This window comes from Colobus angolensis, unplaced genomic scaffold (genome assembly GCF_000951035.1).
Source record: "Colobus angolensis palliatus isolate OR3802 unplaced genomic scaffold, Cang.pa_1.0 Scaffold412, whole genome shotgun sequence".
NCBI classification, from domain to species: Eukaryota; Metazoa; Chordata; class Mammalia; order Primates; family Cercopithecidae; genus Colobus; species Colobus angolensis.
Window position 1 is genome coordinate 798,043 of NW_012117511.1, and position 13,475 is coordinate 811,517.

General features: G+C 40.5%; 2 pseudogenes across 1 annotated transcript; both read right to left on the reverse strand.

Annotated features, from left to right (window-relative positions):
* LOC105521912 lies at positions 1-1,656 on the reverse strand (annotated as a pseudogene). The gene has a single exon (XR_001003361.1). The product of XR_001003361.1 is annotated as an olfactory receptor 7E24-like (transcript).
* A 4,267-nt stretch (positions 1,657-5,923) lies between these two features.
* On the reverse strand, positions 5,924-8,007 carry LOC105521913 (annotated as a pseudogene).
* Positions 8,008-13,475: the final 5,468 nt, after the last annotated feature.

Here is a 13,475-nt window from a genome sequence, read left to right on the forward strand (position 1 = left end):
TGGGTGTTAACCCTGTGATATTATTCATATTTCACCTTGCTGCCTTTTTAAACCCACATTACAAAAGGAATGGAACAGATAACAAGATACTGAGATTAGACTGTTCTGCCTTGCGGCCACCGCAGGACACTTTTAATATCCCTGCTTCTCAGGCTGTAGATGAAGAGGTTCAGCATGGGGGTGACCACCGTGTATATCACTGAGGCCACTGCACCCTTTCTGGGGGAAGATGACACATCTGAATTGAGGTACCCTCCAATGCCTGTTCCATAAAATAAGCACACAACTGACAGGTGAGACCCACAGGTGGAGAAGGCTTTATAGTTCCCACCTGATGATGAAACCCTCAGAATGGAGAAAACAATTTTATAGTAAGATAAAAAGATCCCCCAAGGTGGGAAGAAAACCAAATACGGCAGCAGGGAAATACATGACTATGTTATTAGTGAAGGTGTCACAACATGCAAGGTGGAGGAACTGAGAAGGGTCACAGAAGAAATCAGGAATTTCCACATCCTTGAAGCAGGTAATTTGTAAGGCAATCAAATTGTACAGCTGGGAGTCTAAAAGATGGAGAAAACAAGACAACAGAACTAGGAAGCCACAGAAACACCGGTTCATGATGACTGAATAATATAGAGGATGACAGATGGCTACAAACCAGTCTTACAGCCATCACACTCAGGAGCATGTCTTTCTTCCATGCCTCCAAAAACGGCAAAAAGAGACATCTGGGTCAGGCAGCCCACGTAGGAGATGACTCTGCTGTGAGGTTGGGTGTTCACAAACATCTTGGGGACTGTGGTGGAGGTGAAACTGATGTCAGGCAAGGACAGGTTGGAGAGGAAGAAGTACATGGGGGTGTGGAGGTGGGAGTCAGGGCTGACGGCCAGGATGATGAGTAGGTTCCCCAGCACCGTGATGAGGCACATGGACAGGAACAGCACAGCGAGGACTGGCTGCAGTTCTGGATCCTCTGAGAGTTCTAGGAGGTGGACTACTGAGACATCTGTTAGATTCTGTGGGTCTGTATAGTTTGGACACCTTTTGCGTAGGAAAGAGAGTTGAAAAATCAGAAACAAGTAAACCAACACCCAGCACTGTGTCTGCATTTTGGATATAAGCAATTCACAAGTAATGTTTTCAGATTTCAGAGCAATCCACGCTCAGCAATATTTTGCAGTTGTGACAAACTCAATTGCCTTATAATGCGTTCATCATTGATTTTTGTGTTATTCACTTCTTGCTGTACACACCTGCCTTAGAGACACTAGATTCAAGAATGTTCTGAGAACCAGATCATCATATATAACAAATTCATAATTGCTAGAAAATAAAAGCCTATCTGTTCAGAAGAAAAATATGTAATAAAAACAATCTCTTCACTTTAAGAAAAAGTTTATCCTAATTAAAGGAAATTAAGAACTCAAATATTTTATTTTATTCTAATAGATTGCCACAAATTCCCTTGATTTAGAACATTCATAAACACTGTATAACAGCTGAGACTATGCCATCTGGAAATGAAATTAAAATTGACAGTTCATAATTAGAAAATATTTCCATATGCCAGTTATGTTCTAGTGATTTCAACATTATGTTTTCTGACTTTTCTCCCTCAAGAGACTAATTGCTTACTCAAATAGGTGGGTCTTGTTTTAAAATTCATGTAAGACATAACTCCTGTCCTTAGCTTAGGTGTCTAGACTTAGACTGCCTGGTTCAAATGGGACTTCACCCTTTTTGACTTCATGTTCTGGTACAAGTTATATGAAAATGCATTGTTTCTTTTCTAGTCTGTAAAATAATAATGAAATGTGCACTAATAACTGGGAGAAGACTACATGGATGAAATGAAAGAAGCTGCATAGATCACATAGCTCAGAGCCTGGCATTTAGGAAGCCCTCAGTAAGGATTCATGATGCCATGGTGTCTGTCATCATCCTCTTTATCCTCATCATCATGTTCATAATCTTTATGTTGTACTTAGGGAATAGTTTAGAGGGACTCATTTGCTGCTGACATGGGTGAGATGTCCATGAAAGGGACAACCAGTGTGGGAGGAAAGCAAAATTTTGAATAAGATTTCTGAGACCCCCACCACAACCAAGAACAGAAACCCCACAGTCCGCTGAGCTGACAGTTTGCACATTGGTCTCCTCCCATCTGCCCACCGCACTCCCTTGTTTGTCCTGAGGATGAGGAAACAAAACAAGGCTCCCCAGTGTCCCTCAGCACTCACTGAACTGCGCTTCCCCTCTGCTGGGCCGTGACCCCGGAGAACCGGTCCACTGTCCTCCCTGCGTGGTGCACGATGGAGGCTCAGACTGTGTACTGAAGACTGGCAAGAAGACAGGGTCAGACATGAGCCTCCTGATGCAGGTGACGAGTGTGGAGCCCACCTGACTGGAACCTCATACTGCAGGGCTGGAGATACAGACTGAGTATTTACTATTCCATGGCCTTGGGGGCTCAAGGCACAGAGTTCTTCATTAGCCAAATTCACTGAAGTTCGCCCATCTCTAAGGATTCCTCATAATAATGTAGCAAGAAGAAGAGAAAAATGAGCATCCATTTTTGGGCTCTTCCTCTAATCAGCAGAAATCCTGTGTGTATTATTCGCTTCTTTCTTTTCTTTTTAAAGATTCAACTGTTTTAATTTTCATCTTTTATTATGGTAAAATATACCACATTGAAATATTAAAAATTATAAATATATATTATTTCATGTAGAATGGCCAGTATAAACATTTACAATTTCCACTATTTTTAAGTTTACAGTTTAATGACATTAAGTACATTCACATTGTTTAGCAACCATCACCTCCCTCATCTCCAGAACATTTTTGTCTTTCAAAATGGAAATTGTACCCATATTACAAACTTTCCATTCCTTTCTCTCACCCACCCCTGGGGGCCACCATTCTATTTTGCAATTCTATGAGTTTAAATACTCTAGAGTCTTGATGTAAGTGGAATCATACCATGTTTAATTTTTGTTTTTTTTTTTTGAGACAGAGCCCAGGTTGGAGTATAGTGGCACGATCTCGGCTCACTGCAACTTCCACATCCTGGCTTCCAACAATTCTTGTGTCTTAGTCTACTGAGTAGCTGGGATTAGAAGCGTGTGCCACCATGCCAAGCTAATTCTATCATTTTTAGTAGATACGAGCTTTCGCCGTTTTGGCCAGGCTGGTTTCATATTCCTGACCTCAGGTGATCTGCCCACCTTGGCCTCCCAAGATGCTGGGATTACAGGTGTCAGCCACCACACTGGCCAGAAGTTCCTGCCTTTTTAAGGCTGAATAGCCTTCCATTGTATGAATGAGCTGCAGTGTGCTTTTTCATTCATCTGTCCATGGACCATTGGGTTGCTTCCACATTTTGGCTGTTGTGAATAACGCTGCTATGAATGTGGGTGTACAAATATCTCTTCCACTCCTGGCTTCTAATTCTTTTTGGTAGGTACCCACAAATGCAACTACAGGATCATCTGATAATTCTGTTTCTAATTTTTCAAATATACTCCATACTATTTTCCCTGTTCCTACACAGTTTTACATGCCCTCTGATCATGTTGGAGCATTCCTGCTTCCCTCTAATTTTCACCATTGCTTGTTTGTTTATCATATTTATCCTAATGTGTGCTATCACATTTTTGGTTTGATTTGCACTTCCCTATGATTAGTGATTTTGAATATCATTTTATATGGTTATTTGCCATTGGTGTATCTTTCCTAGGGAGATGTCTACTCAAGTCTTCTGATCATTGTTGATGGGATGCCTTGGGTTTCTTGTTGTTTAGTTCTAGCGGTTCTTTATATATTATGGATATCAGCCTCTTTTCAAATATATGATTTGCAAATATTTTTCCTAATCCATGGGTTATTTTTTCACTCGGTTCATAGTGTTTTTTGATGCACAAAAGTGTTTCTCATTTAGCTGTAATCCAAGGGATCTAATTTTCTTTTGTTGCCTATGCTTTTGGTGTCATATCCCAGAAAGCATTGCCCACTCTGATGTCATAAAGGTTTTGCCAGCATTTTCTTTTAGGCATATTATAGTTTTAGCTCTTGGGGTTAGGTCTTTTATCCAGTTTGTGTTAGTTTTTGCATCTGGTGTGACATGTGGTCCATATTCATTTTTCTGCATGTGGAAATCAAGTTTCTCCAACACCATTTGTTGAAAAGGCTGCATTTCCACCAATGAACTTTCTTGGCTCATGTTAAAAACCATTTGAACATACATGTGAAAAGTAATTTCTGGGATCAAGAACAAACAAACAACAACAGACAACAGGTAAAGATGTAGCATAGGTTGGGTGTGGGTGCTCACGCCTGTAATCCTAACACTTTGGGAGGCTGAGGTGGGCAGGTCACCTGAGATTGGGAGTTCAAAACCAGCCTGACCAACAGGGAGAAACCGCGTCCCTACTAAAAATAAAAATTAGGTGGGCGTGGTGATGTGTAATCTCAGCTACTAGGGAGGCTGAGGCAGGAGCATTGCTTGAACCCAGGAGGCGGAGTTTGTGGTGAGCTGACATCATGCCATTGCACTCCAACCTGGGCAATAAGAATGAAACTCCTTCTCAATAAATAAATAAATAAATAAAAATACAGGATGATTTCAAGAGCTCCAATCTAGCCTAAAAAAGAAGAGTATAGAAGGGTGTGATTGGAGGAGAAAGAGAATAACTTAAAAGCCATCATAATGAGAAAGTTAGGAAGCTTCTTTCCAAGCCATCTGGAAATAACGCAATAAGTTTTTGTGAACTAAAATTTCCATACTGTACTATCAAACACTAGAACTCATTTGTTCCGTCTTTCTGTGTTTTGTACCCAATTATCAACTTCTCTTCATTCCCCATCCCACCCCTTTTCTTTCTAGCCTCTGCTAACCACCTTTATAATCTCCACCTTCATGAGACTCCTTTTGTGTGTATGTGTTTGTTGGAGTATCGTTCTGTTGCCCAGGTTGGAGTATAGAGGTAAGATCTTGGCTCACTGCAACCTCTGCCTTTTAGATTCAAGCAATTCTCCAGCCTCAGCCTCCCAAGTAGCTGGAACTACAGGCATGTACCACAATGCCCAGGTAATTTTTGTATTTTTAGTAGAGATGTGGTTTTACCATATTTTCTAGGCTGGTCTCAAACTTGTGGCCTCAAGTGATCCGTCCGACTTGGCCTCCCAAAGTGCTGAGGTTACAGGCATGAGCCACCACACCTGGTCAAGGTTTTCTTTTTTGTTCCTACATATAAGTGAGGACATGTAATATTTGTCATTCTGCTCCTGGCTTATTTTTTAATATACTGACCTGCAATCTCATCCATTTTTGCGGCAGTGGAGAGGATTTTATTCCTTTTAGTTTGAATAATGCTTTATTGTGTGTGTATACCACAGTTTCTTAATTGGAACAAACATTAAAGACAAATATTTTAAAAATGTTTCAGAATGAGAAACTTTAGGGATACTGTGACCATTTTATTCTTTTCTATTTCCCATTTTATATATGTACAAGTGTGAAATAAAGCAGCAATCAACGTGTGTATAAATCTGTAACTTCAACAAATGTAAAATGAAAATGCTAAGTGGTAAGATTAAACAGCATAATAAAAAATTTTTATAGTGCTGAAGTACAATGCATTTGAAGATAACACTTGAAGAAATTATATTACAATTAAGTTTGAAGTTTTATTCTTACTTATCAGAGCTTGATCCCTCCAGGAACTTCATCACTGGAACCATCTCTTTTGCTAAAAAAAAAAAAAAAATCTGCATACCCACACAGGTGCAAGTAAATCAGAATCTTAAATAATGAGACTCAGGCCTCTTCATGTGTAAGCTACCCAGGTGATTTCAGTCAAAGCCAAGATTGAGGAGCGGTGACACGGATCTCTACACATAACCTGCCTAAATAGATTCCCTAGAAGCAGTTTATAAAGGAATTCCACATGAACTGTGGGAAAGGATGTGAATTTGATGTATATAGTATTCCTCACTTAACATTTTTGATAGTCTCTTGAAAACTGCACCTTTAAGCAAAATTATGTAGAGTGAAGCCAATGTATTCCTCATCAACATTAGAACTAGACAACTTTGAACAAACCAATGGTATTGGAGGACCTGCTGTACATTGTTTCCAGAAAGTCAATTTTGAGGGAATTACAAAATGAATGAGGACTTCCTGTATACAAAAAGATGGCTGTGATTCCACATGGGCAACAGGGTTATTGCTCAGAAACTAAAGGAGGTCACCTAGGTATAGAGGATTCAGTCATGAGGTTTATGCTAAACAAAGGATCCCAGAATACTCACCCATTCCAGTTAAAGGCATAACAAAGAAAGCAATATTCACATAGGAAATGTGGAAAGGAATAAAAGCCATCAAGCAACAAAAATAATGTGAGAAAGTGGGCAGGATTTGCAGATGTAGAGATTTAATGTGGTTGCCCTTTCTAACCCACACAGGAAAAAGGACAGAACAGATCATGAGATTAGACTGTTCTGCTGCACAGCCTCCACAGGGCACTTTGAATGCCCCTGTTTCTCAGTCTGCAGATGAAGGGGTTCAGCATGGGGGTGACCACAGTGTACAACACTGATGCCACCACACCATTCCTGGCGGATAGTGACACAGCTGAAGTCAGGTACACGCCAGTGCCTGTTCCATAAAATAAGCAAACAATTGCCAGGTGAGAGCCACAGGTGGAGAAGGCTTTATACTTCCCGTCTGACGATGGAATTCTTAGAGTGGAGGGGACAATTTTATAGTAAGACAAAAGGATCCCTGAAATGGGAAGAAAACCAAATATAGTACTATCTAAATGTATGAATATGTTATTGATGACACAGTCAGAACAGGCAAGTTTGAGAAGTTGAGATCAGTCACAGAAAAAATTAGAGATTTCCACATTCTTGAAGCAGGTGAATCGTAACAATCCAATTGTGCAGCTGGGAATCCAACACGCTGACGAAAAAGACACCAAAACTAAGAAGACACAGAAGTGAGGATTCATGATGACTGGGTAGTGCAGGGGGTGACAGATGGCCACAAATCAGTCATAGGCCATCACAGTCAGGAGCATGTCATCTATAGAGGCAAAAAGGACAAAGAAAGACATCTGTGCCAGGCAGTCCGCGTGGGAGATGACTCTGCTATGCGATTGCATGTCCACAATCATCTTGGGGACCATGGCCAAGGTGAAACCGATATCAGGCAAGGGCAGGTTGGAGAGGAAGAAGTACATGGGGGTGTGGAGGTGGGAGTCAGGGCTGATGGCCAAGATGATGAACAGGTTCCCCAGCACCACGACCAGGCACATGGACAGGAACAGCCCAGCAAGGACTGGCTGCAGTTCTGGATCCTCTGAGAGTCCCAGGAGGAGGAATTCTGAGACACCTGTGAGATTCTGTGGTTCTGTGTGACTTGGACACCTTGAGAAGAAAAAAGGATTGGAAAAACAAAAGATAAAAACCAGCACTTAATGCCGTGTGTATATTTTGGATACAAGCAATTCACAAGGAACATTTTCACACTTGAGGACCATACACCCTCAGCAATATTTCTCAGTTGTGACAAACCCAAAAATCTCAGAATTATTACATGATTTAATTTTTTGCTATTCAAGTCTTTCTGTGCATACCTGCTTTAGAGAAAATCCAGTGGAGAATGTTAGAAGACCAAAACATAATATGTAACAAATCCAAGATCTCAGTAAAATATGGCATACTCTTCTCAGAAAAAAAAAAAAAGTTCTTCTCTCTCTAAGATGACAAATTCAGTCTAATTTAAAAATTAAGAAGCAGTGAAATACACTTTATTTTATTCTGACACTGCTACAAATTCCTTTGATGTAGAATTCCTTTGATGTAGAATATTTATAAGCACTATACAAGAGCCAGGATCACATTATCTAAAAATGAAATCGAACCTTATAGTTCTTAATCAAAAGACCTTTTTACATGCCAGTTACTTTTCATATTTATTATCATCCTTAGGTTTTCTGACATAATTTCTTCATAAAAGTAAATGCACACTCAAATATGGGAGCCATGTTTCCAAATTTATTTAATATATAACTCTTTGCCGAGCACATTTGCTCACACCTGTAATCCCAGCACTTTGGAAGGCTGGTGGATCACCTGAGGTCAACAGTTTCAGACCAGCCTGACCAGCACTGTGATACCCCGTCTCTACTGAAAATACAAAATTAGCCAGGCGTGGTGGTGGGCACCTGTAATCCCAGCCACTCGGGAGGCGGAAGCAGGAGGATCCCTTAGAACCTGGGATGCAGAGGTTGTACACCCTGTGATATTATTTTTGATATCCTAGGGAGATATTGCTTCTAATGTCATAGTGGGCATACACCCTGTGATATTATTTGTAATATCCTACAAAGATATTACTCCTAATATCACAGTGGGTGTACACCCTGTGATATTATTCCTAATATTTTACGGAGCTATTACTCCTGATATCACAGTGAGTGTACACCATGTTTGTACACTCTGTGATATTATTCATAATAACCTAAAAAAATTACTGTTAATATCACAGAGGGTGTACACCCTGTGATATTATTTGTAATATCCTAGGTAGATATTACTTCTAATATCACAGTGGATATATACCATGTGTGCACATCCTTTGAAATTATTTGTAATTCCTAGGAAGATATTGCTCCTAACATCACAGTGGGTATACATCCTGTGATATTATTCCTAATAACCTAGGGAATTACTACTCCTAATATCACAGTGGGTGTACACTCCATGATATTATTCGTAATATCCTAGAGAAATATTGCTCCCAATATCACAGTGGATGTACACCCTTTTAGATGAAAAGTAATATCCTAGGGAGATATTACTTCTAATATCACAGTGGGTGTACACCCTGTGATATTATTTGTAATATCCTAGGGAGATATTACTCCTAATATCACAGTGGGTGTGCACCATGAATGAACACCTTGTGGTGTTATTCATAATATTCTAGGGAGAAATTACTCCTAATATCACAGTGATGTACACCATGTGTGTATACCCTTTGGTGTTATTCATAATATCCAAGGGAGATATTATGCCTAATGTCATGGTGGGTGTAAACCATGTGTGTACATTCTGTGATGTTATGTGTAATGTCTTAGAAAGTTATTGTTCCTAATGCCACAGAGGGTGTATACCATGTGTGTACACTCTGTGATGTTATTCATAATATCCTAGGGAGATATTTCTCCTAATATTACAGTGGGTGTACACCTTGTGTGTATGCCCTGTACTATTATTTGTTATATCCTGTGCAGATATTACTCCTAATATCACAGTGGGTGCACACCATGGGTGTAAAATCTGTGATGTTATTCGTAATATCCTAGGGAGATATTACTCCTAATGTCATAGTGGGTGTACAGCCTGTGACATTATTTGTAATATCCTAGGGAGGTATTATTCTATTATCACAGTGGGTGTACACCTTGTGATATTATTCATAATATCCTAGGGAGATATTACTTCTAATATCAGAGTGGGTGTACACCCTGTGATATTATTTGTAATATTCTGAGATATTACTGTATACACTGTGATATTTTTGTATTATTTTAGGGAGATATTTCTTCTAAAGTCACAGTGGGTGTACACCTGGTGATAGTCTTCCTAATATCACAGTGGGTGTACACCATGTGTATTTGTAATATTCTAGGGAGATATTACTCCTAATATTACTGAGAGTGTACACCCTGCGATATTAGTTGTAACCTTTTTGGGAGATATCACTTGTAAAGTCACAATGGGTGTACGATATTCTTCCTAATATTTTAGGGAGATGTTATTTCTAATATCACAGTGGGTGTACACCCTGTGATATTCATAATATCATATGGATGTATTACTCCTAATATAGCACTTAGTAGTGATATTGTTCATAATGTCCAGGAAGGGAGAGAATGATATTACACCCTAATATTGCAGGGGGTGGGGAAGAATGATATTACACACAATATCACATGGGGTGTACACCTCCCCTGTGATATTGTTTCTCATATCCATGGGGCGAGAGGATGGTATTACTCCAAATATCGTGGGTGGTGTATACCCTACCTATGATATAGTTCCTAATATCCAAAGGGGGAGAAGAGAATATTACTTTCAATGCCACACAGATCGTACACACACCCCCCCTTATATGGTTCCTAATATCCTGTTGTAGAGAGGATATTACTACTCCCAATATCACAGGGTGTGTACATTCCCCCATGATATTGTTCTTAATATCCATGGGGAGCAGGATGATATTACTTCCAATATCACAGGAGGTGTACAACCCCCTGTGATATTGTTCCTAATATCCAGGGGGGAGAGGATGATATTATTCCCAATATCATGGGAGATGTCCACCCCCTGTGATATGGTTCATAATATCCTGTGAGGGAGAAGGTGGTGATATTATTCCCCACATCTCAGGGGATGTCCACCCCCCTGTGATATGGTTCATAATATCCAGGGCAGGAGAGGGGAGTGATATTACTCCCCATATCGCAAAGGGTGTCCAACTCTCTGTGATACCGTTCGTAACATCCAGGGTGAGAGAGGGGAGTGATATTACTTCCCATATTGCAAGAAGTTTACACCACCCCCTGTGATTTTATATATAATATATATATAGGGAGGGAGAGGATTATATTACTCCCAATATCGAAGGGTGTGTGCACCCCCCTATGATGTTGTTTATAATATCCAAGCAATGAGAGGATGATGTTACTCCCAAAATAGCAGCAGGTGTACTCTACCCCTGTGATGTTGTTCCTAATATCCTTGGAGGAATGGATGATACTACTTTCAATATTGCAGGGGTGGTACACCCCCCTGGGATATTGTTTGTGATAAAAAGGGAGGGAGAGGATGACATTACATTCAATATTGAAAGGGGTGTACGCCCCGCCCATGTTATTGTTCCTAATATCCAGGTGGGGAGAGGAAGATATTACTCCCAATATTGCACTGGTGTACATTTCCCCTGTGTTACATTTTCTAAAATACAGGGAGGGAGAGGAGAGTATAACCTCCAATTTGGCAGGTAATTTACACCCCCCTTGTAATACTGTTCCTAATATCGAAGGGGGAGATGATATTATCCTAAATATTGCAGAGGGTCTACACCACCTCTGTGGTATTATTCCTAATTTCCAGGGGGAGAGAGTATGATATTACTCCCAATATCATAAAAGTGTCCCCCCGCAGCTGTGATATTGTTCCTAACTTAAGGGGGGTGGGATGAGTATGATATTATTCCCAATATGGCAATGGGTGTACATTCCCCCTGTGTTATTGTTTCTAATATACGGGAAAGAGAGGATAGTATTTTTCCCAATTTGGCAGGTACTTTATGCCACCCTTGTAATATTGTTCCTAATATTGAGGGGAGGAGACGATAATATTTTCCTAAATATCTCAGGGGGTGTACACCACCCCTGTGATATTGTTCCTAATTTCCAGGGGGAGAAAGGATGATATTACTCCCAATATCGTAAAAGTGTACAACCCCCTATGATATTGTTTCAAATATCTAGGGAGGGCAAGTATGATCTTCCTTCCAATCTTGAAGGGGGAATACATCCCCCTGTAATATGGTTACTAATATCCAGTGGGGGAGAGGATGACATTACTCCCAGTATTGCAGGAAGTGTACACCCCTCTGTCATATTGTTCATAATGTTCAAAGGGAAAGATAATATTACTCGAAATATCATTAATGCCTTGTGTCTGCATCCCCCTGTTATATGGTTTGTAATATCCAGCAGGGAAGAGTGGGGTGATATTGCTCCCCATATTGTGGGGAGTGTCCACCCTTCATGATATGGTTGGTAATATTGGGAGTGGGAGAGGGGGGTAATATTACTCCCTACATCACATCATGGGAGGTGTCCACCCCCCTGTGACATGGTTCCTAACATTTAGGGGGAGGAGAGGGGGATGAAATTACTCCCCCTATCATGGGGATTGTTTACCCCCCTGTGACACGGCTTGTAATATCCAGGGGGTGGGAGAGTGGGGTGATATTACTCCCCCTATGGTGGGGGATGTTCACCCCCCTGTGACATGGTTCATAACATCCAGGGGGTGAGAGTGGGGTGACATTACTCCCCATATCATGGGGGATTTTTCCCCCGCTGTGACACAGTTCATAATATCCAGTTAGGGGAGAGGGGGGTGATATTACTCCCCATATGGCAAAGGGTGTCCACCCCCCATGACATGGTTCATAATATCCAGGGGGGGAGAGGGGTGTGATATTACTCCCCATATCATGGGGGTGTTTACCCCACTGTGACATGGTTCATAATATCCAGTGGGGGGAAAAGGGGGTGATGTTACTCCCCATATCACAGGGGGTGTCCAACCCCCATGACATGTTTTGTAATATCCACGGTGGGGAGAAGGGTGTGATATTACTCCCCATATCATGGGGGGTGTCCATGCCCCATGACTTGGTTTGTAATATCCAGGGGGAGATAGCTGAATTGATCAAGCAGAAGCAAGGATATCAGAGATTGAAGGTCAACTTAATGAAATAAAGCGAGAAGACAAGATTAGAGAAAAAAGAATAAAAAGGAACAAACAAAACCTCCAAGAAATATGGGACTATGTGACAAGACCAAATCTACATTTGATTACCTGAAAGTGACAGGGAGAATGGAACCAAGCTGAAAAACACTCTTCAGGATATTATCCAGGAGAACTTCCCCAACCTAGCAAGACAGGCCAACATTCAAATTCAGGAAATACAGAGAACACCACAAAGATACTCCTCGAGAAGAGCAACCCCAAGACACATAATCGTCAGATTCACCAAGGTTGAAATGAAGGAAAAAATGTTAAGTGCAGCCAGAGAGAAAGGTCAGGTTATCCACAAAGGGAAGCCGATAAGACTAACAGCGAGTCTCTCAGCAGAAAACCTACAAGCCAGAAGACAGCAGGGGCCAATATTCAACATTCTCAAAAGAATTTCCAATTCCAAATTTCATATCCAGCCAAACTAAGCTTCATAAGTGAAGGAGAAATAAAATCTTTTACAGACAAGCAAATGCTGAAAGATTTTGTCACCAACGGTTCTGCCTTACAAGAGCTCCTGAAGGAAGCACAAAATATGGAAAGGAACAACCAGTACCAGCCACTAGAAAAACATACCAAATTGTAATGTCCATCGACACTTTAAAGAAACTTCATCAACTAATGGGCAAAATAACCTGCTAGCATCATAATGACAGGATCAAATTCACATGTAACAATATTAATCTTAAATGTAAATGGGTTAAATGCCCCAATTAAAAGACACAGACTGGCAAATTGGATGAAGAGTTAAGACCAATCAGTGTGCTGTATTCAGGAGACCCATCTCACACTTAGGCTCAAAATAAAGGGATGAAGGAATATTTACTAAGCAAATGGAAAACAAAAAAAAAAAAAAAAAAAAA